The sequence below is a fragment of the Mauremys reevesii genome, linkage group 8 (assembly GCF_016161935.1).
Source record: "Mauremys reevesii isolate NIE-2019 linkage group 8, ASM1616193v1, whole genome shotgun sequence".
In the NCBI taxonomy this organism is placed as follows: domain Eukaryota; kingdom Metazoa; phylum Chordata; order Testudines; family Geoemydidae; genus Mauremys; species Mauremys reevesii.
In genome coordinates, this window is record NC_052630.1 from 66,748,113 (window position 1) to 66,775,075 (window position 26,963).

The following is a 26,963-nucleotide window of genomic DNA, read 5'->3' on the forward strand; positions in this document are numbered from 1 at the left end:
ATTTATGTTTGCATAATTGTATTTACAAAAGAGGAACAAAAATAGGACATCTGTAGGATGGAAAGGTTATATATTCAAATAAAGACTCATATTAGTTATCTTTAGACTTACTTTGATTGGAATGCAAAGGTTAAGTATTTTTAATTGACTTTTTAAAAACCAGTACCTGAATTTTGGTAACCATGGTCTCTTATATGGACTCTGTTAGATGAAGTACTTGATCCACTGTTATCAGTACGTTCACCTAGTCAGATAATTAATAAGATATGGAAACATAAAACATGAGTTGTTAAAGTTTACAATTACCTTCCCTCACAGCTTCACTCTAAATGCACTGTCCTTGCTTTAACACACAGTAAATCATCTACCTAAATGTATTTGCACCCAATCATTTTTTAAAGTCACAATCTTTGTAGTGTCAACTTGTCAAGGGTCAAAGGGAAGAACAGGCAAGATTCCCAAATCAATCTGCTTGTAGAAACTGTCTCATTTCATTTCAAATTACCTGCTGTGGCTGAAGCAGGCTATGGACAAACTGCCTTCCTCCATAAACCATGACAGCACAGGTCGAACTTATGTGATCATTCATAAGGGGCAAGTCATGCAGGGTCTGTCATTAACTACTTTTAAACTGCTGTGCAGGGTTAAGTGATCTTGCAGGGCAGCAGCAGATATAAATACTATTTGGACAGTTTAATGTCAAGAGACAACTCCTCTGGGATTAAAACTGTGTAACCCAATAGTGCAGTTGTCGATATAAGGATTAAGGTACTTTGGGATTGTTTCTTAGAGTCATGACTTTGCATGTGTTTTGTATGTTATTCAGATCTCAGACCCAGAATACAGCTGTATAAATTGCTTTGTAACAGACTCCCTGAAAATATTAAAATAACTCCAGCCTCTTGGTGTTCAAATACTTGTGATCTTCTAAGTAAGCATTCTCAGATGGTCTCCTTCTGTCCTTGTGAAACTGACCAACACATGAGAGAATACTGCTAGTTTAAGCACATAAGTATGTTGCAGCAACTAATCGTACACTGGGCTATATGATCAGTGGTCATATGGAATACTACGCAATCCCTCCCAACCACCCATGACCATCGAAGCAGCCATCCAGGACCAAACACCCCTCACATAAACACACCCATTCAGCCCTTGGGAAACTTTGGTCATGTCAACCTTCCTGAGCTAGATCCCAGGAAGAGGACTAAAGCTGAACATGGTCCCTTAAACTGGACCCTGCCACTTCTGGCCACTTCATCTAAAGAAGAGTCATTAGACCTGTCTGCAACTAAGATGTAAAGACAAATGTCATTCAAAACAAAATATCAAGGGATATTAAAAGGTGAATAGAAATACTACCACTTTGCCCTTTTTGCAGCAGCTTCTATCCGCGCATTTCAAACCTAACATAACTTGTAGGTTCCCCCCACAGTGCTGGATGCTAGTGAATAAGATTCAAGTTCATTAAGGATTGCCTGCCTGCCTGCCTTTAAGTTTTATCCAGTTCTATTGGTTATTTAAATAAAAGCTACAACATATTTGATTTCCAAACCATATCTCTATTTGAATATGGGCGCTCAGCATTTGGAAAAGGGTAAACAAATGTATATGATTGTTTTTGTATCGATGTTAAAATGCTTTTATGGTGCGTCCCTGGCACTCAGTAGAACTATACTGATACTGAGATCAATCTCAAAGAACTCTGTGGACCTTTGGGACCTAAAAACAAAGCAAGCGCTGCAAATGTGGCACCAGAATGATCAGTAACTTACAATAGTCAGAAGGATCAAAGTAATTCTTACCTGTGTGGACCTTTACAGAGTATTTTTCAAATGAGTTTAATATGCCAATGGCATATGATTGAGAAATTAATTAAGGATGAAGGACTTCTGGGAGATGTTTGATATAGTCAATTCAATCTCATATGGAAAATATAAATTGGTCAATTTTAGATGTTATCATGCTAACCTGCAGCTATGTGCACTACCTTGAAAAGTATTCTTGACAACAACTGAAGTTCAAAATGAAGCATAGAAAACCCCTTATGTTTCATTTCAAGTAGCATTCTAGCTCCAAATAGACTTACAGTTATTTTACATTCAAATAAAGCCTGAGAGGTGATGTCTCTGGGAAGAACACTTCAGCAATAGCATATGTGTGAAGGATTCTTGAGTGAAATAACTAAAGTTTGAGTCTCATTCTGTACTAACAATCAGACCTGTGGCCCCACAGTAACATCCACAGAGATCTTCAGAGAAGTTGAGCTTTCCACAGCAGCTGTATTCTTTGCATTAATCTAGTCATACAATGAGCTAACATGCAAACTAACGGAATACCTTAGGATATATGCTATTCCTGAAACCCTACAGAGAAAGAATTACAATTTAGGGAGCTGACATAAAGTAGCAGTTTTAAATAATGAGTAGGGCTGACTGACTTTTCCCCACAAAAGGCAGATAGTTATAGTGAATTGAAGACAATGCCAATACAGCAAACATAATTAAAATGCAGAGGGGAAAAAGCTAGCATTGCATACAAACTTACTGAAGCAGCATGCAGGAAAGCAAATCACTGCACCAAAATAATAATGATATTTATGATTTTGATCAGTTAAGGACTGCAGATGCTTCTGTGAATATTAAATTCACATCCCAAATGTCACCAGTTTCACAGATGTTAGGCTGCTGTTCAGGAAGACAGAACACCACATGTGTCAAAATTAGAAGAAGAAATTTGTTGGACATACCATAAAAAACTTTGGTCCAAATTCTGCAGATCATAGCCTTCGTCTACACTACAGGGTTAGGTCGATTTTAGCCGCATTAGGTAGATTTTATAATGAATGCATCTACACAAGCAATCCCGTTCCGTCGAACTAAAGGGCTCTTAAAATCGACTGCTGTACTCCTCCTCAGTGAGGGGAATAGCGCTAAAATCAACCTTGCTGGGTGAAACTTGGGGTAGTGCAGACGCAAATTGATGTTATTGGCCTCTGGGAGCTATCTCAGAGTGCTCCAAAGCGACCGCTCTGGACAGCACTTTCAACTTAGATGCACTAGCCAGGTACACAGGAAAAGCCCCAGGAACTTTTGAATTTCATTTCCTGTTTGGTCAGTGTGGTGAGCTCAGCAGCACAGGTGACCTTGCAGTGCCCCCAGAATCGCAAATGAGCTCCAGCATGGAGTGAAAGGGAGACACTGGATCTGGTTGCTGTATGGGGAGAAGAATCTGTGCAGGCAGAATGCCAATCAAAAAGAAGAAATACTAATATATATGCCAAAATTGCACAGGGCATGATGCTACAACAGGGACACACAGCAGTGCTGCATTAAAGTCAAGGAGCTGAGGCAAGCCTACCAAAAGACAAAGGAAGCAAACAGTCGCTCTGGGTCAGAGCCCCATACATGCTGCTTCTGTGATCAGCTGCATGGCATTCTAGGGGGGGGACACTACCACTACCCCACCACTGTCCATGGACACCTGTAAGGAGGGAGTCTCACGCAACACAGAGGAAGATTTTTGTGGATGAGGAAGAGGAGGAGGAGGAGAATGCGCAGCAGGCAAGTGGTGAATCCGTTCTCCCTGGAGGCCAGGACCTTTTCATCACCCTGGAGCCAATGCCCTCCCAAGGCGGAATCCCCGACCCTGAAGGCAGAGAAGGCACCTCTGGTGAGTGCACATTTGTAACTACACTACAGGGTTTAAAAGCAATAGTGTTTAATGTTTGATTTGCCCCGAAGACTTGGGATATATTCGTGGCCAGAACAACTACTGGAAAAGTCTGTTAACGTGTCTGGGGATGGAGTGGGAATCCTCCAGGGACATCTCCATGAAGCTCTCCTGGAGGTACTCTGAAAGCCTTTGCAGAAGGTTTCGGGGGGCGGCTGCCTTATTTCATCCTCCATGGTAGGACACTTTACCATGCCAAGCCAGTAGCAAGTAGTCTTGAATCGTTGCAGCACAAAGCATGCCAGTGAATGGTCCTAGGTTTTGGTCGCATTCAAGCAACATTCGGTCTATATCTTTGTGTGTGAGCCTCAGGAGAGTGATATCATTCATGGTCACCTGGTTGAAATAGGGGAATTTTTGTAAGGGAACAGTAAAAGGACCCCGTTCATGCTGGGCTGTTTGCGCTTGGCTACAAGGGAACATCCCAGAGAATAACCACACTGTACAGGGAGGGGTGAAGGGATCATCCCAAATAGCCACGCGGAGGGGTGGGAGAAGGTGTATGCTGCACATCCACCCGAAACCACAGCCCCTCCTTTTAAATGGAAAACCCAATTGGCATTGCTTGCTATGGGAAAGGAGGGTGCTGCAGTTTGAAAACATTCCCACATGTCATGAAGGCGTTAGAAGCCAAACCCGCGTACCCTTTGGCTTACCATGGCTGCCTGGAAACTGAATTCTGTTGCCCAGCCGTGTGTGATGTGTCACCATACCGGCAGGCATTCAATATAAAAGGCAAAGTGCAACCTTGTACCTAAAACACATGTGCTGTCTGCTGTGAATTGCTTCACTCACTGTGAAAGAGTCTCCCTTTTGTTTTCAGAAATGTATCATCTTAAATTTTACTCTCCCTTTTTTCCCCGCTGCAGGTGTAGATTTTTCTATGATCACCTTATCTCCGTCCCTGAGGTTATCGCAGATTAGAAGGCGAAAAAAACGCACTTGCGATGACATGTTTTTGAAGCTCATGCAGTCCTCCCCCACTGATAGGGCACAGCTGAATGCATGGAGGCATTCAGTGGCAGAGTCCAGGGAAGCATAAAGTGAGCACGATGAGAAGCAGCAGGATGTAATGCTGAGGTTAATGGGGGAGCAAACGGACATGCTAAGGCATCTGGTGGAGCTCCAGGAAAGCCAACAAGAGCACAGACCACCGCTGCATCCACTGTACTACTGCCTGCCCTCCTCCCCAGGTTCCATATCCTCCTCACCCAGATGCCCAAGAATGCCGGAGGTGGGGTTGGCTCCGGGCACCCAGCCGCTTCACTCCAGAGGATGGCCCAAGCAACAGAAGGCTGTCATTCAAACAGTTTTTATTTGTAGTGTGGCTACAATAAGCAATGTGGCCTTGTCCTTCCCTCCTCCCTCAGTCCACCCTACCCTACCCGAGCTACCTTATCAGTTATCTCCTCTTTTTTTTTTTAATTAATAAAGAAAGAATGCATGGTTTCAAAACAATAGCGACTTTATTTCCTTTACCAGCTGTGATCAAAGGGGGGAGGGTGGTTGGCTTACAGGGAATTAAAATCAACAAAGGGGGCAGGTTTGCATCAAGGAGAAACACACACAACTGTCACACTGTAGCCTGGGCAGTCATGAAACTGGTTTTCAAAGCCTCTCTGATGTACAGCACGCCTAGTTGTGCTCTTCTAATCGCCCTACTGTCTGGCTGTTCAAAATTGGCAGCCAGTCGATTTGCCTCAACCTCCCACCCTGCCATAAACATCTCTCCCTTACTCGCACAGAGATTATGGAGTACACAGCAAGCAGTAATAACAATGGGAATATTGGTTGCGCTGAGGTCTAACCTATTCAGCAAATAGTGCCAGTGAGCTTTTAAACATCCAAAGGCACATTCTACCGCCATTCTGCACTTGCTCAGCCTATAGTTGAACTGCTCCTTACTACTGTCTAGGCTGCCTGTGTGTATGGCTTCATGAACCATGGGATCAAGGGGTAGGCTGGGTCTCCAAGGATAACTATTGGCATTTCAACATCCCCAACAGTAATTATCTGGTCTGGGAAGTAAGTCCCTTCTTGCAGCTGCTCAAACAGCCTGGAGTTCCTAAAGATGCGAGCATCATGCACCTTTCCCGGCCATCCCATGATGATATCAGTGAAACGTTCCTTGTGATCTCAATGGTGCTGCAAGCACTGGTGGAAGTACCCCTTGTGGTTTATGTACTGGTTGGCAAGGTGGTCCAGTGCCAAGATAGGGATATGTGTTCCATCTATTGCCCCACCACAGTTAGGGAAACCCATTGCAGTAAAGCCATCCACTATGACCTGCACATTTCCCAGAGTCATTACCAATATCAATAAATAATCATACTCGTGGCCAGTCCCTCCCTACTTCCAAGTCCAAGTCCTCTTGCCCAACCAGACTGTCTCGCTCCAGCTCTCAATCCTGCTCTCCCTCTCCGCCAGCCTCCAGTCTCAGTTTCCACCATCCCCAAAGCTTCCTGTCCCAATCTACTCTCCTCACAGCTCTCATTCTTATTCCCTCCACATTCAAATCAGGTAGCTTCCTCCACTGATGCCTGGGCCCAGCAAAGAGGTCACTGAGAGCACAGGAGAGACAGCCTCCCTGCTCTTAGCTCAGATGGTTACCCAAACCTATACCTGGCATGGCCTGCAGCAACCCAGTGCTTCAGCTGTAGGGAAAGTCCTGCTCAGTCCTAGACTGCAGCATGTCAGTGCAGATGGAATCTTCGGGGAATTCAGCTGTTAGAATCTAATAAGTCCCTTCTGAACATATGCAAACTGATTTTTTCAAAGGCTTCTAACTTGGCCATATTTGGGCAGATTTTCACAGGGATGGTAAAAGAAAAAAGGCCTGCTAAAAGTCAAGTCTCTATCGAAAGCATGGAGGTGCTAGAGCTTCTTAGACAAAAGGTCCGGATTTTTTAATGTAGGCAAAACAGTACATATTTCCCTAGATTTAGTCTCGAAAATGGCTAAACCATTTTGCCTGAGCTTTTCCAGAAATAGTCAACCTGAAGTAAACGCCTAGCATGGAGAATTTCAACCTAAGTGATTGTAGTTTGACAAATTATAATTAACTGAAAACAGGATCTTATAATGGGAAGTGTTGGGCAACCTTAATAGTAGATGGTACTACCAGCCCTTCCTATAATAATGGAGCTATAGTTATAACATCCGTAGATTGTAAGCTCCTTGGAGCTGATACAATCTTTTTAGTGTTTGGAAATCACCTAGTACATAGTGGGTACTGCTATCAATAAACAATCATTTAAACCTACAGCTAAAGGGTAATCAGTGCAACTCAGTAAATAATGGTATAATGCAAGCATTTTCTATATCTTATAAAGTTAAGCATGCTGCTTATAGGTAAACAATGGAGAAAGCAGAAAGACGGCCGACAAAATTATTCATATTATATGAAACACAGATGTTTACATTAACGTTTTAGCAGCTAAAATGGTTAAATGATTCCAGATTATTTATATGCAGTGTTGTCATAGCCACGTCAGTCCCAGGTTATTAGAGAGACCAGGTAAGTGAGGTAATATCTTTTATTGGACTAACTTCAGTTGCTGAGAGAGACAAGTTTTTGAGCTTACACACACACACACACACACACCTCTTCTTCCTGTCTCTCTCACCAACAAAAGTTGATCCAGTAAAAGGTATTACCTCACTCACCTTGTCTCTCCAGGTATTTTAGATATGTAATAACTGATAGCAACATGACAAAGATAAAAAAACACTATTAGAGGAGATTCTTGAATACTGGCATCTACAAACATTTTCTGAAGGTGAAAGCAATGCAGACCATTTTCTAACATTCAATCAAATCCAAACATGCACAGACAGAACACAAATTGAGTTTTAAGACCACATTCTGGGTTCAGTCTACAAATGCCTAAGACCTCCTCTTTTTTCCCTCCTGGCCCTCAGGGTAGACCTAAAGGACTCCCCAAATTTACACACCTTGTACTCCCCCTTTGCTGTGGCCTTGCATAGCATCCATCATCCTTTTGACCAAAGAGGATGGAAGAGGATGCCTTTTGCTGTTTGTCGGGGTGCAGCAAGCTTTATGCTTCTCGTGAAGGTGGATTACCAGGAGCACTCCAGCCACAGAGTCCGGGCACTCCAGTGTGGACACCTCAAGAGTTAGGGCGCCCAGGGCTGATTTAATGCACTCCAACTCACAAGTGTAGCCAAGGCTTGTGGCTTGGTTTCCTCTCTCCTACCAATGAGCAGGAAAGTGTAAGGCTCTGATACTTACTCAGCTGTTCACCCAATTCCTCCTACAAAATACCCTATCATCCATATATTTTAGCAAATAATTATGGATATAATTCCCTACATGTTTTCCAGAAATAATTATAAATACTGGTAAAAAGGGGCAGAATTTGTAGCAATCTATTCTTTTTTATAAAACTTGTAACATTTCATTAATTATTTCAGTTTACTTATAAAGCCTGGAATCCTCACAAACCATCACCACGCCCCCTAAAAGTTGCAAGTTTTGTTTTTTTATTCTGCTGTTGTAACATGTTAATAGTAAAAATGAGTAATGATTACTGTGATAGTTGTATTAGAAAAACAAACTACATTTTTACCTTATTTGGATCTAATGATTCGTTTGTCCTACAGATACCATTAGGTCATTGCTCATACGGAGGAAATCACTGGAGCAATCAGATGACCCAAAAAACCTCAAGAAATCCTTGAACTGATGACCCTATGATCTAAATTAGTCTGACATAGTAAGAATTGCATCAGATGTAATGTGTGTGACTATAGGGATGATGATGATAATCTGAAACAAAGAACTACAATTCCACTAAATAACAAACTCTATTGCAGGAATTTCCCTGGATCTTCCATGAAGACTGTCACTTATTATGTCCCTTGGGGCTCAATCTTTTCACCTTTTGTTTATATAGCACAGTGAGAGGTTATGTGATGCTAATGCATTCGGCATCACCAATATGTAACACTGTATCACCAAGCCACATGGCTCTTTAACAAATGGGGCTGGCGCAGTCTCCCTGATGACAGTGTGTCCAAATAAAGTGAGGACCTGGGTGAAAAGTAGCTGGCACAAGTTTCAATCAGAAGTCAAGCTGGCTGGCAGGGGAAAGCACTTTGAAGAAATGACTGGCGCTAATAAGACTCACGTTAGCAATATATTACTATTTAGGCCTGGTCTACACTAGGAAATTAGGTTGGTATGACGACATCGCTCAGGAGTGTGAAAAATCCACACCCTTGAGCAACACCATTAAACTGAACTAACCCCCAGTATAGACAAGAGAACTTTCCCATTAACCTAGCTACCATCTCTCAGGGAGATGGATTACCTACGCTGACAAGGGAACCCCTCCTGTCAGCATCGGTAGCGTCTTCACTGAAATGCTGTAGCTGCAGCTCTGTAGAGTTTTAAATGTAGACAAGCCCCTATATTCCTCTTGCGGGGTGGGACTTCAAGGAATTTCTCCCTTTTCCCCAAGACATTTCTGGGGACATCTTTCACCTAATATATATTTGATTTTGTATTAAATTATTAAACACATTTGTGTCTTACTGTAGGGACAACTGTTATCTGTTGAACACTTTGGGAAATTCCCTTGAGATTCTCATTCAAAATCTGCAAAATTCTGCAGATGATTAACTTCAAAGAATGGACCAATTTTTAACCTCTCTTGCAGGTATGCTTCTGAATGAAGATAAGTGAAAAATGACACAAAGGTGGCTCTAGCAATGTTGCTTCATTAGTAAGTACACCTAATCATTCCTGAAGCAATTCAAATGATGCAACAGCGGGCAGCAAAGTGGAAGACACAAGCCTATTTTTTCTTCAACGTTGCTGATCGCTAATGAGACTGGTCATTGCAGAATTATCTGCTGAATCACCAGAGGTAACTTTCAGAGGTAATCTCTAATGCACAAACTCCTATGTGGTTGATGCAGAAGCTTGTAGAGATAAAAGGGTTTGTGTTCTCTCTTGCAATTCATACAGAATTGCGAAAGAAAGAATGTGACTGAATTGTTTCCAATCTCTTGACACAAGAGATTGGAAACACACCTGACACAAATAGAGGCTATACATGCAAAAAAGTGGAGGGAGAATGTCCCAATCAGGAAAAACTCCCTGTTACTTCAAGGAGAGTGTTCTCACTAAACTCTTCAGAGTGTGTGGGGGGGGGGTTCTTTTTTTTATTCGAATAGGAGTGCTTGTTCACTAAATCGCTTCACTTAACACTTCCCAGAGGCATGGAAGAGTCCAGATTCTGATCTTACATACTGCTGTGTAAATCAAGAGAAATTCCACAGAAACCCATAATATTACTCCTGATTTACAGTGGTGTAAATTAGATCAGAATCGGTCCAGCCTGAGTGAATAGTTTACACTTTTGCTGTAACTATTGTTTGGCTTTTCAGCAGAGCTAGTTAAACAAAAGCAACACTGAAGCTTAAACAAGGTTTGCATTGTAAAGTCTGTTGTCACAATGGGAAAAGCAAATAAGCTCTCAGAAAAAGGTTCTTCAGAAAAATCCTGAAATTAAAAAGGGGCCAATTTTCTTATACTCAGCAGCCATTTTCCAACATCCTGTTTGTAACCTTATCCTAAGGCCTTGTCTAGACACAAACCTGCACTGATTTAATTAAACTGTGTCAGTTAAACCAGTGGAAACCCCCGTGTGGGCACCCTTATTTCTGTTTGAATTGCTTTTTTTGGTTTGGCTTAAACCTCTTTCTACCTGACAAACTCATTAAAGCTGAAATACGAATAGCAACACAGCCTTTTTCACTGGTGTAATTAAATCAGTTTAAAATCACACCCAAGTTAACCCAGTGTGTACACAAGCCCTCAGTCCTTAAATACACCTAAATCAAAATCTAAACTAATTTCTATACAGTATTTGGACTTCAGTGGTGAACTGCAGCTAGAGGTTCAAACTACATGTTGATTTCCCCAATAGTAAGGTGCATAGGAGCATTCAACACACAACTACTTTCATTGTAACCTTTATTTTAAACAATCATTCCATTCAGCTCCCAAATGTGCTGACAGACCAGAACTCTGTGCTTTCACAATTCCAATGGAGCTGGTCCATCAGTACTGAGATGTATTAGTCTATGTAAAATAATAAATGTTTCAAATCTGCCTACTGAAATAAGAAGCCAGCTCCACTTGTCCCGTTTCTGATATCACTTACCCCCATTGAATGATACGTTCTGGGGCAGCCCAACAATCAAGAGCCAGACAAAATAACTCTGATTTTTTAAAAATACTTTTTTTAAATAGGAGAAGCTGAATGCCCCTCTTGACCTTCAGTCCATCCAAGCACATTTATTTCATTTCTGGTAAACTATCTGCATTTTTCCCTTAATTAAGGTGGGGGTCACACTGGCTCCATGACCTATTAAACAAATATCTACTTTAGTCATTCAACTATGTCTCCAGATCACTTCAGAGAAGATATTCCCCTCACCAATTACCATCTCCTCCCCAGATCCTCCTCTAACGTTTCTTACCTCTAATAAAATATTAATAGTCACCAATGCTAGCTGCTGTAGTCCACTACAGTTGATTTTGCTTTAAAAACCTACCAGCAGTGAAGAGATGCTATGCTCCATAATGTTTCCCCCTTTGGCATGCAATGTAATCAAAGTCACCTCCAATAGTGAAAGCTTTACAGAATATAAGATTTCTATGGTGCAGCAAAATGAGACAGCTGTGTCAGCAGCTGGCAGTAAGGTTTAGCAATGCTAGTGGTTATTTATTATTTTATTTATTAAGATGTCTAATTACAAAAGTCTCAGAGCTTATCGGCAATGTTTAAAAATGATACATAGCTCTTAATGACTAAAGCCAGCAAAGAGAAAAGCCTGTGCCTCTCCCAAAATAAATGGAATGAAATGCCTAGACCTACAGGTAAAAACAGGGAGAAAAGATGGCCCTTACACTGTACACACACTAAAAGTCATCATACGAGTGATCTGTTGGACCAGCAAAGGAATCTAAGCAGAGCTGAGGCTATTAACAGGGAAGGTTTCAGGGAAAGAAAGAGGCAGATGGGATGGAGCAGATAGCAAAGCATGGTAAGGAGGCAAAAAGTTAAACAGGGAGAAGGCCGAGGGAAAAATCTCAACTTCTAGATTTGTATGAAAATCATTGCATGCCACCTGAATCTGTAATAAAATTCTGCCAGGAAACTGTAGCTAATACTGCACAGAATTTTTTTTAAACTGAATAAGGACGTGGACAAGCAGTCTCAGGGGTTCTTAAAGATGCAAAATACCTATCATAATATTCCAATTAGCAAAGTGTCTATATTTTGTTCTTTGAAATAAATACAAAAGGTTACTTCCTATTTTGGAGGAGGTTTGCCTTTTGTAAATCCCACACTTAATCTTTAAATAGACCAAAACCTTGTGTCATAGTAAGATAGACGTTTGACAGAAAACATTTTATATTTTGCTACCACTAATTATTACTAGAACCATCTGTGCTCCTGAGGGCTAAGTAACCACTGCTGCCAAAGATTGCTGAGTTCTATGTCTGCACTGCAATTAAAAGGACCCTATGAGGTGGGAGGGTCCCAGAGCTTGCCCAAACATCTATATCACAGTTAAACAGCCCCTCAGGCCAGGCCCCACAAGCCCGAGTTAGCTGGCTTGTCCAGCCGCAGATGTCTGTCTGCAGTGTAGACGTATCCTAAGTCAGATTTTAATGTTTCCAGTTTAGTTCAAAGAAATACCCTTTTTTTAAGCACTGGGTAAACACCACCGTCCACTTTTTTAAATATCACACTTGTATCTGAAAATTCGGTACCTACTCGAGTTGCAAGTTAACACCTAAAATTACTCTAGCATAAAGTGTTGGGAAAAAGTAATTCTCTATTTTTTCAGTTTTTCTTTGTGCATTCAACAGCACTTTGGGATAGTTAGTTTTGTTGTTCCCCTATTAAGTCTTCTCTACACTGAGAATGTTTACAAAAATATCCCCACTGGTACTGACTCCTGTCCATTTGAGACCCTGTCCAGCAATGTTGAAAGCCTTAATGTAAACTCCTCCTGCAACTGGACCTGTTTTTACCATCATTTCATTTAGAATTACTTTCAGCATGTTTAACTGAAATACTGGCAAAAACAGTACCAGACCCCTGTGCAAAGAAGCATCCGGATACCTAAAGAAACAATAAGGTTACAGAATTATATTACATGGCACTAAAAACAGCTCACAGATTAGGAGCCACTGCACTATACTATCCTCAATGATCTCTTCATACATAAAACACACCTTTGGCTTACACATTTACTTTCAATTTAATAACCTAATTTTCACTAACACTGAATTTGGCTATATTTGTCTGATGTGAGTCAATAGTACTGTATGTCCAGTGTGAAAAAATATTTAATTGCTATGAATCACTTGTAGAAATCAAAGCTTAAATCTTTTAAGGGCATGAGCCAACCACATAAATTTTGTTTTCACTAATATAATTCATTAGAAAAGTACTGTAGTGCATTGTATTTGATCACGTGCTTTTCAAAAATATCTAATTAATAAGTACCTTAGTACACAAATATTTTAAGTATTAGACAGTCTTGCTTTGTCTATCAACTATAAAAAGTAGCTTTTCTGATTTAGAAATAAATAGGTAATACAAGTAATGTCAGATCTTTACTTATTAGTTTGTAGAATTTGTAAACCTTCATTTCTTGTCAAATGCAATCAGACTGTTATATTGTCATACAAAATTGAAAAACATTTTCCAGTTATGTACATATCAGTCACTGCATTTAGTGCTCTGTGCTCATCAAGGCCAGTATCTGATATTCTGAATTTGTTTAATTTAGTATGAATAGATGTTTTGTAAAGAATTGCCATTCAGGGAAAGAAAGGAGGAATAGAAACATGAAACAATTAAATATGCAGTTGTCACTGAACATATTTCCAAGTAATAATTCATTATTTTTTCTTCACCTAACATTGAACTGCAATTCATGCAAAAAGAAAAAAAAGCCTTGGGTGATTTTGCTACAGATCCTCCGCCCGAAGTAATACTCAATTATATTGTGCATATGATATGTGCAATACCTGCTTTTACTTTAGGGCAATGTATCACAATGCCCTCATGTTTTCTGCTGCTGTACAGCATACTAGTCCAACATCCACATAAGGAATTTGGTTCACTTTGATGATTCTGGAAAGTTAATGGGGAAATTTTTTAAACCAGTGCGTGGGTATTTATCTTTATTAACACTGGTGGAATCTTATGTGGCTGTGTGCCCAGGGTGTTGCTTTGAAAATAAATCTCATAACTGTAGGCATCAAAGATCAGGTTGTACAGGTAACTGATTGACAGACAGCTTGAAGGAAGTAAGAGATAAGGATTCACGAACAATACTTTATGGTTATTCCACAGTTTGTTTGTCCTTCAGTTCCCACAGCTGATAAATGTTGCTGGGCTTGCTAATCATTGTCATTGCTGCATATATTATTACTATTAACAGTATTAAAATAACTATAACAGTAACTAGGCTCCATTATACTTAGAGGTACAGCAGCTTCTTCCAACATATGGAACTAATTTTCCAGCCCTCCAGTTCAATTGTAACTCTTTTACTTAGGAATACTTGAGTCCAAGTGGCATACGCACTCATCCCCATGTTATTACTTACCTATCTTTATTAACAGGTTTTCCTGTAGGTGTGCTCTTTGTACGTTATGTTTGTTCATTGCCTCATTTTAATTGTCTTTATGTCCGAAACTCTGACAGTCCCTTAAGGAGCCAGCAGCAAGATGGTGTTTCTAACAAGCATTCCTTAAAGCTGATGCTTGAGGTAAGAAGGTGGAATTCACTTAGGGCTGAATTCTTCCTAACTCTTAAAAATGGGTGCACAACACGGAGCAGGAAGGAATAAGATGCTTCTCAACACTCCCTGCATAACTCCAAGGGCTAAGCAGAACTGCAGGTCCTGCATTCCAGGATTTGAAGGGACTGCTCCCCCAGTACTCTCCCAGAGGTGAGATGGGGCACAGAGTAGGCAGAAAAAAAACAGGAGTACTTGTGGCACCTTAAAGACTAACAAATATATTTTAGCATGAGCTTTCGTGAGCTGCAGCTCACTTCTTCGGATGAAGCTTCGACGAAGTGAGCTGCAGCTCACGAAAGCTCATGCTAAAATAAATTTGTTAGTCTTTAAGGTGCCACAAGTACTCCTGTTTTTTTTGCGGATACAGACTAACATGGCTGCTACTCTGAAACCTGTCATTAGAGTAGGCAGAGACCTCCTTTCACCCTCCCTGCATTCTGGTCAGCAGAGCCAGGCAGCCTCATGGGGGAGGAGAGAGAGAAGCTACTGCACACCATAAAGGGATGCAGCAGTGTGCGCACTCTGGCTGCATGCTGGGAGGCATTCTGCTTCACTGAGGCAGGATGCCTCTGATTCTTCCCCTACAGTAGTGTAGCTCCACACTCCCCACGTCCCAGGATTGTGCCTAAATGGCAACCTTAATCTTTAGAATTAACTTACCGTTATTAAAATGAGTGATACATACATTCCAAAAGCAAGCCAATAATCAGACAAGAATCTCTTTATCCTGAATATCCTTTTTAGTCTTCTCCCAAGAGTTCAGAATCCCAGAGAACCCGCTTCTTGCTACACAGAGATATTTGTCTTGCATCAGAAAAGTTTACTCAACTAACATATGCTGCAATACATCTACAATAAGGTTACTGGGAATATAGCTACTTCGGGGGGGAGGTGGGGGGAAATGTCAATAAGCCCTAAAAGCAGTGATAACATACACCACTGAACAACAAAAGGCAAGTTAACATTAACAAGCTAACATCCAACATAGAATGAATAAAACTTGATACTTTAACTTGTTGTGTTGTCATCCCAACTGTAGAGCCAAGTAACAGCAGGACTTCACTGGGTTAATCTTTCCTGAGTAACATATAATTGTATTATAAAACATACAGGAATTGACTCAAACTAGGTTATAAATAAAGTTGGCTGAAAATTTTCGAGTTTCTATGAGAAAGAGAGAAACAAATAAATATTTTTGGTGGAATTTTTCTCCCCATTTTTCAACCAGCTAAACTAGACAGTTTCAAAACCCATCAGTATGTTGTCTGAACTGTTACTAATGGAATTTTCATCATAGATCAGAGGTGGGCAAACTACGGCCCGTGGGCCACATCCGGCCCATGGGACCGTCCTGCCCGGCCCCCGAGCTCCTGGCCCGGGAGGCTAACGCCCAGGCCCTCCCCTGCAGCCTCAGCTTGCTCACTCCGCCACCGGCGCAATGCTCTGGGCCGCGGGGTTGTGAGCTCCTGGGGCAGCACAGCTGCAGAGCCCAGCCTGACCTGGTCTCTGTGCTGCACAGTGGCGGCAGTGGTATGGCTCGGCTCTGGCTGGGCGGCGCAGCTGTAGCACCGCCAGCCACCCAGGCTCCAGGCAGTGCGGTAAGGGGTCAGGGAGCAGGGGGGTTGGATAGAGGGCAGGGGAGTTCGGATTGGTGGTCAGGGAGCGGGGGTGTGGGTGGTGGTCAGGGGGAAAACAGGGGGTTGAATAGGGGCAGAGGACCCGGGCAGAGGCGGCTCTAGCCATTTCGCCGCCCCAAGCACGGCGGCACGCCGAGGGGGGCACTCTGCCAGTCGCCGGTCCCGCTGCTCAGGTGGACCTCCCGCAGGCGTGCCTGCGGATGGTCCACCGAAGCCGCAGGAGCAGCAGACCCTCCGCAGGCACGCCTGAGGGAGGTTCCGCCGGAGCCGCCTGCCGCCCTCCCGGCGACCGGCAGAGCGCCCCCCGCGGCATGCCGCCCCAAGGACGCACTTGGCGTGCTGGGGCCTGGAGCCACCCCTGATCCCGGGGAGCAGTCAGGGTCAGGGGTTGGATGAGGCGGCAGGGGGCAGTCAGGGGCAGGGGTTCGGGGGGCAGTCAGGGGACAGGGAGAAGGGGTGGTTGGATGGGGTAGGGGTCCCAGGGGGGCCATCAGTAATGAGAGGAGGGGTTGGATGGGGTGGTGGAGGTCTGGGGGCAGTCAGGGGACAGGGAGCAGGGGAGTGTGGATGGGGCAGGGGTCCCGGGGAGGGCTGTCAGGGAACAGGGGGGGTTGGATGGGGCAGGAGTCCGGGGGGGGGCAGATAGGAGGTGGGAGCCGCTCAGCCCGCTGCCGGCCCGGGGTTCCGTCCATCCAGGCCTGCAGCAGGCTGAGCAGGGACAGCGATGGGGACACCAGGCGGGCAGCAGTGTGCCACAGTAAATCAGCTCACGTGCCACCTTTGGCACACATGCCATAGATTGCCAACCCCTGCCATAGAGTTTAAAATCATCAAATTTTGGTGTAGACCCGTTTATAAGACGACCCCTGCTCTTTGATGCATCACTTTTTTACCAAAAATATTCGGCTTACGAATGAGTATATACGGTATGTATAATTTTTCTCTTTTAAAATATACATTAATTCCTTGTGTTTTTAAGGGGATTTTCAGGTGTTCAAGGCCTCCTTATGCTTTTTTTTTTTTTTAATAAAAAACAGTAATAAGGGGAAATGCTGTCACTTCTCTGTGGACCCACTAGAAGACTCTAAATACCGTGGAACTGTCATGGCCCTGCTGCATGAGTGAGAAGACCAAGGAGAGGCCTCTCAGGGGCATTCAGCAAACCTCATATGCTCTGGAGTAGAATAGTGACAATGTGGAGAAGTATCTGGGAGCATTATGGGGCAAGCGAGGGAGAGGCAAGGGATGTACTGCACATATCCAAAGGGCTCAAGTCTAGCATATGAGGCCCATGATGCTGTGTCTTCAACTGGGAAAACACATAGCTTTAACCCATGCTAAACTAACTCATTTTAGCTAATCCCATTTTATGATCCTAGAGGACACTGTTACCGTTTTAACCTATGTTCACTGGCTCAGCTAAATATTTTGGTGGTCATAAGAGGTGAATCCCTAGGGCTTACCTCAACCAGATAACATCTTAAAACCAAAATGGCCTTGTCTCCACTAGGATTGCAACACAGGATTAACAATATATCCTTTTTCCCTAGTGAATAAGGCCCTAGTGGCTACAATGGTAGTAAAACAGTTGTGCACAATACAGGGTTGAGAAACAGGTTTCCTTTTGCCAGATCCTTTGTGTGAAGCCTGAATATTGAGCCAGTATTTCTATAAATAAGAAAGGACAAGAACACAAGTTTGTTAATACCATGCATAAAACACTACACCTAGTCAAAACTTGTGTCACTCAACAACCCTGCAAGGTAGAGAAATTTCTACAGAACAATTTTGTTTTGTTTACAAAACAATTTCCTAGACTAATCACCATACCTACCTTGCTCAAAAATTGTTAAGACCTTGGGTCAAGGAGACAGTGGCATTAGCTCTCAACAGAAAATGTGCTTTCCTACACTACTCTACACTAAAATAGCCTCTTAAGCAAGAATGTGGAAATGATTTATCTTGCAATGTTTAAAGCTGGATCTTCACCTCAGCTATGACTGCACAATCAGTCAGAGAGAGGATGTGATACTTTCATACAAAGAAAAGAATACTAATGGCCAAGAGAGTTCAGTATCTAACAAGAAACAATCTTTTGGTGAAAAATATTGCAAATTACAAAAAACAGATAGGAAAACAATTCATTACTACCATTTATAATTTTAGGATTAAAGAGATTCTTTCAGATGCTTTAGGCCCCAAAATTATTAAAAATGTTTCTTTTCTTAATTTCAGTGTAAACAGTTTGTTTGAATTTAAATATTCACATTTGCAACTCCAAATACCCTAGCAGTGTGCTGGTGCATGACAATCAGAAAGTGAAACTGAATATTAAAAGAAAGTGAAACTTATTAAGCCAAAGTGCACTGTATTGTGCAAAGTTAGCTAATAGAATTAAGAGTGCAAAGCACATTAAATCTTTCAGTTTAGTAATTTAAGGTGTTATTTATAAGACAGGTAAGGATATTTGGTTTTTATATCCATTTTACATATATTATTTTAAATTTGATCATACTTAAAACAATTAAAAACCTTTGTGTTTAATAAAGGCAATTAAACTTTTAGACAACAAAACATTCACTGAAAACAATAGGGATAGTTTGATTTTGAAAAGAGTAGTATTTATTTATTCACTACTCTTCCATCACTATATTAACTACAGACATTTCAGAATTTTAGGAGTACAAACCCTTTCAGTACAAGGCCCTTTTGTTATGCTTATACAAAGCACACGGGATCTTTATAGAGGTAGGTAAATATGCAGCATTTATTGAAAATACAACAGTTAGCATATGCTTTTCTGTCACACACACACACAATTATATATATATATAGTCCTGCAGTGATGTTTATAGTTACCAGTCGGTTGTAGCTCAAGTCAATCTAATGGCCAGTTAGATTGACCACGAGTGTTGAGCTGCGTTCTGTTGGTCGCGATCCGATGCTCCAAGGCCTTGCAAGACTGAACCCAGAGTTCCATGGCAAAAACATCCCAGCTTTATAGTTGTAAATTCCCATTTGAGTCCATGCATTTTGCAATGTCATCCTGTAATCATTAGTCTTTAAGTGGTGTTATCATTTGATGATTATTGTCCGACTTCCCACCGTTATCTCCTTTTTGTTGTCTCGCCTTCGGTGGTGCCTGCCTCACCTCTGAGGTCGTCAATGCTGCTAACATGTTTAACATGGGATACAATGGATGTTTTCTGATTGTCTCCTGGTCTTTCCAAGTCTCTCACTTCTTCTTGTCCATCTGGACATTTGTGATGGCTTTCACACCTTATCTTTTCCTGATGCATGCATTCCTCATTCACACAAACAACCTCTTACAGAAACCTTCAATGGTATACAGACAGCAGTATTGTATATTCAGCATAATACATCATAAATCAAGCCTTGCTAAATCTTATAACTAAAACAATTCACACTGAGGCTTCCGGCCCTCAACATTCCTCTAATCTCCTTAACATAGATACAACACAAGATCCTGTTTTTTACTTTCTAAACCTTAAAACAAAGAAATGTATATTTAACTAGAGTGCCTAATTTGTAATACATACGGGAAAACAGAATCTCATAGTCCCAGAGGGTCATTTCTTTCTGCTATTCAAAAAGGGTGGCTAGCAGGATGAAATCAAATCATACATTAATTCTTATAGTGTTATATAAAATCCTGCTCCTACACTTTCCTGCAAACACTTATGCATGTGCAAAGTAGAATTTGCAGGAAAAGGCCCTACAGGTCTCCCCATGAAAAGAAATGGATGGCTTTTGTAGAGACAGAGTCTGTGCCATGTGATCCACAAATGTATAAGAAACCTCTGGTGAGGTCTCCATTTACGAGGCATGTGAAAATTTAGAACTTCCTTTGTTCTTTATGAAATTCACTAAGCTGCTGGAGTACAAAGTAAGCATTTATATTGGACATGATGTGATTCCATTTAAATCAATGTAGTTACACAAATTTACACCAACAGAGGATCTGATTCCTAATAAGAAATCTAAATTTTTTTCTCTAGTACCAGCCCAATCTGAGCCCTGTTGAATAAGGACATCAATGCAGATTTAAAAGAGAGAGTAAAACTACAGTTAGCACTAAATTCTGGCTCCCCTTGTCCATTTAATGCTAAGGGGGAAGATGACCTTTCCCACCCATCACAAGTGGGCAAAAAACAGATTTTAGCCCTTTATTTTATAGAAATTAAATGAACCTAGAAGAGTCAAATGGCTCCTAGAATGAAGCTTGCTGCTAAAAACTCTCCCATCTTTATATATGGCAACTGATCTATAGCACTGAGATATAGTCTCACCAGAAATTTCCAAGGCTAGTCCTACTCATGACATATATTATTGCAACTATACAATTATTTTATGTTGAATCTCATTCTATTTAGTAACAACCTTCACTAAGAGCAGATGTCTGAGGGATTATTATATCGTAAATAGATAATTTGTAGTAATAGCTCATCTAAAGGAATATAGCACTTGCCACACCAGATAAAATGAATGGTCCTTTTAGGCACATCACTTGCCTCTGGCAGTGGAATTCCAGATGCTTCAAAGAGAATTGAAAAAACCCAACAAACCTATCTAGTACTACATTAGGTAATGTACTGTGTATGTAGGCCAGGCTGTCAGCCGCACCTATTGTAGGATTGCCTGTCATTTCCCCATTATAAGACCCTATTTTCAGTTGCTTATCACTGTGCCAAACTTTAACATTTGTGTTAATTTTTTCCATGTCAGATGGCTGCCTCAGGCTGAATGTTTTTGGAAAATTTCAGTCAAAACTGTTCTGTTATTTACGAGAACAAGACAAGAGAAAAATATCTTGAAAAATATCACGACTTATGAGGAGAGGCTGAGGGAACTGGGATTGTTTAGTCTGCAGAAGAGAAGAATGAGCGGGGATTTGATAGCTGCTTTCAACTACCTGAAAGGGGTTTCCAAAGAGGATGGATCTAGACTGTTCTCAGTGGTACCTGATGACAGAACAAGGAGTAATGGTCTCAAGTTGCAGTGGGGGTGGTTTAGATTCGATATTAGGAAAAACTTTTTCACTCAGAGAGAGGTGAAGCACTGGAATGGGTTACCTAGGGAGGTGGTGGAATCTCCTAAATTTTGTCATAGTCAGTTTATATCCATTTGTTCTTGGGGCAGCATTGTCCTGTATCTTAAATAACTCTTCAGCCTCCCTGGTGTTTATTGACATCCCCCCCACCCAAATGTATTAAGAGAAAACAATCATATCCCCTCTCAGCTTTCTTTTTGCTAGGCTAAACAAGCCAAGCTCTTCCAGTCTCCACACAGAAGACAGCTCTCTGTTCTTCTGATCATCCTAGTAGCTCTTCTCTGCACCTGTTCTAGTTTGAATTTCAATTCATCTGTCTGGAACACAGGTGACCAGAATTGTACACAGGAGTCCAAACGAGGTCTTCCCAGTGCCTTGTACATTTGCATTAATACTTTTCCATCTATACTGGAAATGCCTCACCAGATACATCCTAAGATCGCACTTGCATTTTTCACAGCTGAATCACACTGGTGGATCACAGTCATCCTGTAATTGACCCAACCAGGTCTCACCTCTGTCACTTCCAACTGATGAGCCCCCAGCTTATTATTAGATTCTCAGTGCATGATCTTGCACTTTGTACTATTGGATTTCATCCCACTTCTGTCACCAGGGCTGTCTGCCTGGTGTGGGATTTCACTATTAATACACTTGAAAGCCTTTGTTCATTATAAAATATCCTTCTTTCCCTTAATGCATCTTGCCCTCACAAATTTGTTTTCCCCTCTCCATCCCCTAATGCATTTGGTTTGCCGTTGCCAAGGCCATAATAAAGAAAAGACCCTGATATCAAATTTTACATAAAGTGCAAACAGGTGACCACATCTTGGTGGCTGGCTAACTCAACAGTTTTCTCATTTACAGATCCTAGCTGCAAATTCTTCCAAAACTTAATAATTTAGTGTATTGCTACCATTCCACATAACTTCTGACCTGCCATGTTTTACAGAAGGGAGAGTGTTTGGTGCCAGTTATTTCCAGGTCACTTCTCACTGTGTATTAGATATGCCCATGTGTTACTGCTGCATTGTTTTCCTGGCATGTATGTTAGTTACTCGGAATATTTAACACTAGCTGCTGTTCATCTTTCTTGGTTTCATGGCTTTGTAACATCATGAGCTTGTTCTGAATTTAAATTTAACCTCCACTTACTGCTGGGATTTTTTGTTTGTTTGTTTGTTTTGGGGGGGGGGGCTTTTATTGGTAGCAGGTACCTTTTTTCTGATGCGGCATAATTTTTTTAAAAAGTCAGCTCAAGTGTGTGATCCATCTACCCACAGCCTGAGGGCTTATGGGAATAGCATGCACCATGAACAAGGTAATGCCCTGCTCTCCTAAATGGATAGGAGTGGGATCACTTGCAGGAGGACATCGTTTTGCACAAGCCTGGGCAAGATGATGGCATGGCTGGTCCATTACTGGGGGCAGGACCAACCAAAGAACCCCTTGAACTGAAAATACAAACTGCCTGAGAGCCAGGGGAGGAATCAGAGCACAGGAATGATGTGCTCACCATGACTCATCCCACTGAGAAGGCAAATGAACTATAATTCCACACAAACAGCTGCCTCTGCATGGCATTCACCTTCAGGCTACAACAAAGAAAGTTACAATAAATCCGCTCTGGAGGCAACACCCAGGTGGATCACTGTGGTCAGATCTTCATCCAGGAGAAAGAGGCAACTGCAGCTGGAAGGAAGTTTTTTGTTGGTTGGTTTGTTTGTTTTTTAAACCACTGATGCTGCCTGATCATCTTCTGTGCCAGTTCTTTCATGAACCACCATCCTTCTTAACAACTATAGACACTGGTTACATGAAATAAGGAATATTACAACAATATCAAGCAGAGAAGATCAAAATAAAGTGCTTTAATAAGATAGATACGGCTGGTTGGTTACATCCTCTATTTGGTCCACTTGCTATTTATTTCCTCTCCGCAGCTGTAGACCAAATCTTTATTCATTGTCAACAATCCCCACTGCACTAATTTCCACAACTCATCTCGCAATTCTATGCTTTTCCTCTCCACAAGAAAGACACGTTCTAAATAAATAAAGCTGCAGCAAACTAAGTCTTAACTGGCAGGAAGAGCCATTATTTAAGACTGACAGATTCTTCTCCATTATGAAAGAGTGTGAAAGGACTGTGGTTTGAAAACTACAGTACAAAGTGGATGAGGCAACAAGGTGTTACCTGGCAGGGGGGCCACTAGGGCATTTCATCAGGTTATTGGTTTAGACCGGCAGAGACTCTGTGGCTGTGGCTACACTTAGCACTTCAAAGCGCTGCCGTGGCAGCGCTTTGAAGTGCTAAGTGTAGTCAAAGCGCCAGCGCTGGGAGAGAGCTCTCCACCTCCCTGTGGGGAATAACGCTGGAGAGGGTGCGTTTTCACACCCTGCTGCAGCGCTGCAAATTTGTAAGTGTAGCCAAGCCCTGTGAGATCTGAGTTTTATGAAGTCACCGTCTTTGTTCACCTTAAAATTTTTGCCCCTTACTGTATCTTTGCCCTCAGCAACAGGTAGTATGAAACTAACTTTAAAGATAGAAGCCTCTTTTCCATTGCAAGGAAGTGCATACCACCAAGCTATTGTTCTACACAACAGTAAATGGGAAACGTTCAATTTTAAGATCTGTGATATCAATTGCTGGAGCCCAGATTTTCAGACATGACTAGTAATTCCAAGGGTCTCACTTTTTGGGTATGCAACTTGAGATACTTAAAACATTGCTCAGCCCCCCCTGAAAAATCAGTACCCTTAAAACGTATCTCAGGTTGGGCACCCAAAATATCACTGGCCACTTTTGAAAAATCTGGATTTATTGTGCGCATCTGTCTTTGATTGCTAGAAACTGGGTCAGATCACTTGATAATTACCTTGTTCCGATCATTCTCTCTGAAGCATCGGGCACTGGCCACTGCTGGAAGACAGGATAATGGGCTACATCAGAGGTGGGCAAACTATGGCCCGTGGGCCACATCCAGCCCGCAGGACCCTCCTGCCTGGCCCCTGAGCTCCTGGCCTGGGAGGCTAACCCCCGGCCGCTCCCCCACAGCCTCAGCTCACTGCGCCACCAGCGCAATGCTCTGGGTGGCGGGGCTGCGAGATCCTGGGGCAGTGCAGCTGCAGAGCCTGGCCTGACCCGGTGCTCTGTGCTGCGCGATGGAGTGGCTGGCTCCCGCCAGGCAGCACAGCTGCCTACCCTGCTGCTCCGAGCAGACGGCTATAGCGCCGCCAGCCACCAGTGCTCCAGGCAGCGCGGTAAGGGGGCAGGGGAGTTTGGGGGGGTGGGGGTTGTGGCTAGGAGGCAGGGCAGCCAGAGGGCAGGGAAGAGGGGGGTAGAATGGGGGTAGGGGTCCGAGGGGGGCAGTCAGGAAGGAGGGGTGGGTTGGATGGGGTGGCAGGGGGCAGTCAGGGGCAAGGGTTCCAGGGGTGGTTAGAGGACAGGGAGAAGGGGTGGTTGGATGGGGCAGGTGTCCCGGGGGGGGAGTCAGGAATGAGAGGAGAGGTTGGATGGGGCGGTGGGAGGGCAGTCAGGGGCAGGGGTTCTGGAGGCAGTCAGAGGACAGGGGTTCCAGGGGGGCCGTCAGTGAACAGGGGGTGTTGGATGGGGCAGGAGTCCCTGAGGGGGCTGTCAGGGGGCAAGAAGCAGGGGGAGTCACATAGGGGGCCAGGCCATGCCTGGCTGTTTGGGGAGGCACAGCCTCCCCTACGCGGCCCTCCATACAATTTTGGAAACCCAATGTGGCCCTCAGGCCAAAAAGTTTGCCCGCCCCTGGTCTAGATCGACCAGTAGTCTGACTCAGCATGGCCGTTCTTATGTCTGTCCTTGACTGTACATATTTTATACTTTCTAGTTACTTTATTGATATGTGCTACTTTCCATTATAATAAAAGAAAAGTTAGAAAGGGGAAAGAAATCCCATTAAATGAAATGACAGAGGAAAAACTTGCTCATCCCAAGGCCACGGGTTTTACGTATTGTATATAAAGAAAAAAAAACTTTTGAAAGTTTAGCAATCATTTGTCTCCTTTCATACTGGGAAGGTCAGGGTATTACCGTTAATTGAGAAACATCTGTATTTACAGACGCAAGTCGAGTAGATCACTTCTAGCTTTGTAAGATGACTACAATACACTTTTTAACATTTTAATCTAGCGTTTCAAAAAACATTCTGAGTTGTGCTTGTGCCCTTTTTTTGGTTGTGAAATAAGAAGTTGCTCTTTGTTTTTGCCAGTCCTACTGTAATGATAGAGGTCCAGGGCTGGCCTTACCATGAGGCGAACTGAGGCGGCTGCTTCAGGTGCCAGACTGTGGCGGGGCACCACTAGGACCCAGAGTGTAAAAAATTGTGTCTGCTGCTGCTGCATATGTATTCTCTCTGCTCTAGATGCACAGAGATAGTGGAGTGCTGTGCAGGAGGAAGGAGGGCACAAGAGACATAACAGGCAGGCAGGAGAAAAGGGAACAACAGAAAGCAGCAGTTGCTTCAGGGAGAGAGAGGAGGAGCCTCTTATGTACCTCTCTAGCACCCCCCAAGAGCCTGGATTGATTAACACCAGATTCTCTGAGAGCTTCCTGGTTCCTGCTGCTTCCCTGAACCCACTTGAGAACAGGCATTCAACTGAAGTAGTAGGAGCCAGTTAGGCCCTTAAGACGCTGATATCTTCCCTCACTCAGGCCCTGCTACCAGCCTGCCTATTTGTCCCCTTCAACTGAGTGTTGAGAGCCACTAGAGCTGGCACAGAACAGCAGTCATGAGTGAAAGAAGAAAACACCCCTCTGGGGCAGCATTCAGAAAAAGCAAGCAAGCAAAGGAAGCTTTTCTATCTAAGCAGGAAGGAGCTCTCCTGAGATACAGACACAAATGTTCACAGTGAGCCTTCCAGCCCCAGTGAGGATGAGTGGTGAGGAGATGCCTGATCTTCCAGTTAGTCAGAGTGCAGATGACCTGGCAGCTACTGCAGCATCCATACATCCATTTCAGATGGATGTAACCATGCACATTCCTGAAGAAAAGTGTAGATCAGAGAAGAGTGTGATGGAGGCGCAAGAAACAGCTGCTGCTGAGTTTAGTTCCTTAAGTCTAGATGATCCAGGACTGTGGACCTGCCTGAGCAGTAGCCTGAGGGACTTCCTTGTACTGCATGGGCCACAGCAAGTGAAAAACTTCATGTTCCCCAAAGACAATGAAAATAGAAGTTTCCATCCAACACATTACTGGCGTGAAATCCCCAATGGTGACGAAGTGGAGAGGCCATGGCTTATGTACTCAAAAACCCAGAATGCTGCATACTGTTTTTGTTGCAAACTCTTTTAGTCTAATGTTCCAGCCACATTGAGCTCTACAGGAACAACGGACTGGAAAAATTCCGCTAGAAATCTGGCATGCCATGAGAAGGAAGCAAATCACCAGAGAGCATTCCATAAGTGGAAAGAGCTTGACATGAGACTAAGGTTAAAGGCCACCATAGATGATCAGCATCAAGAGAAGATTGCATCAGAGTCTTTTTATTGGCAAAATGTTCTGAAGGCTCATTGACATTGTGAGAATGCTTGCTACCCAAAACCTAGCACTGTGTGGCACTTCAGATCAGCTGTATGTGCCAAACAATGGAAACTTCCTTAAAATTGTGGAGCTGATGGCCGAGTTTGATGCT

At 42.8% G+C, this 26,963-nt stretch overlaps 1 long non-coding RNA gene across 2 annotated transcripts in view; it reads left to right on the plus strand.

The window, feature by feature from the left end:
- The window catches only part of LOC120370810, a 57,278-nt gene that overhangs the window by 23,397 nt on the left and 6,918 nt on the right, over positions 1-26,963 (plus strand). For both annotated transcript variants that reach the window (XR_005583955.1, XR_005583954.1), the window contains exons 2-3: positions 8,356-8,468; positions 9,414-9,636. This is a non-coding gene — a long non-coding RNA (uncharacterized LOC120370810). The remainder of the gene's footprint in view (positions 1-8,355; positions 8,469-9,413; positions 9,637-26,963) is intronic.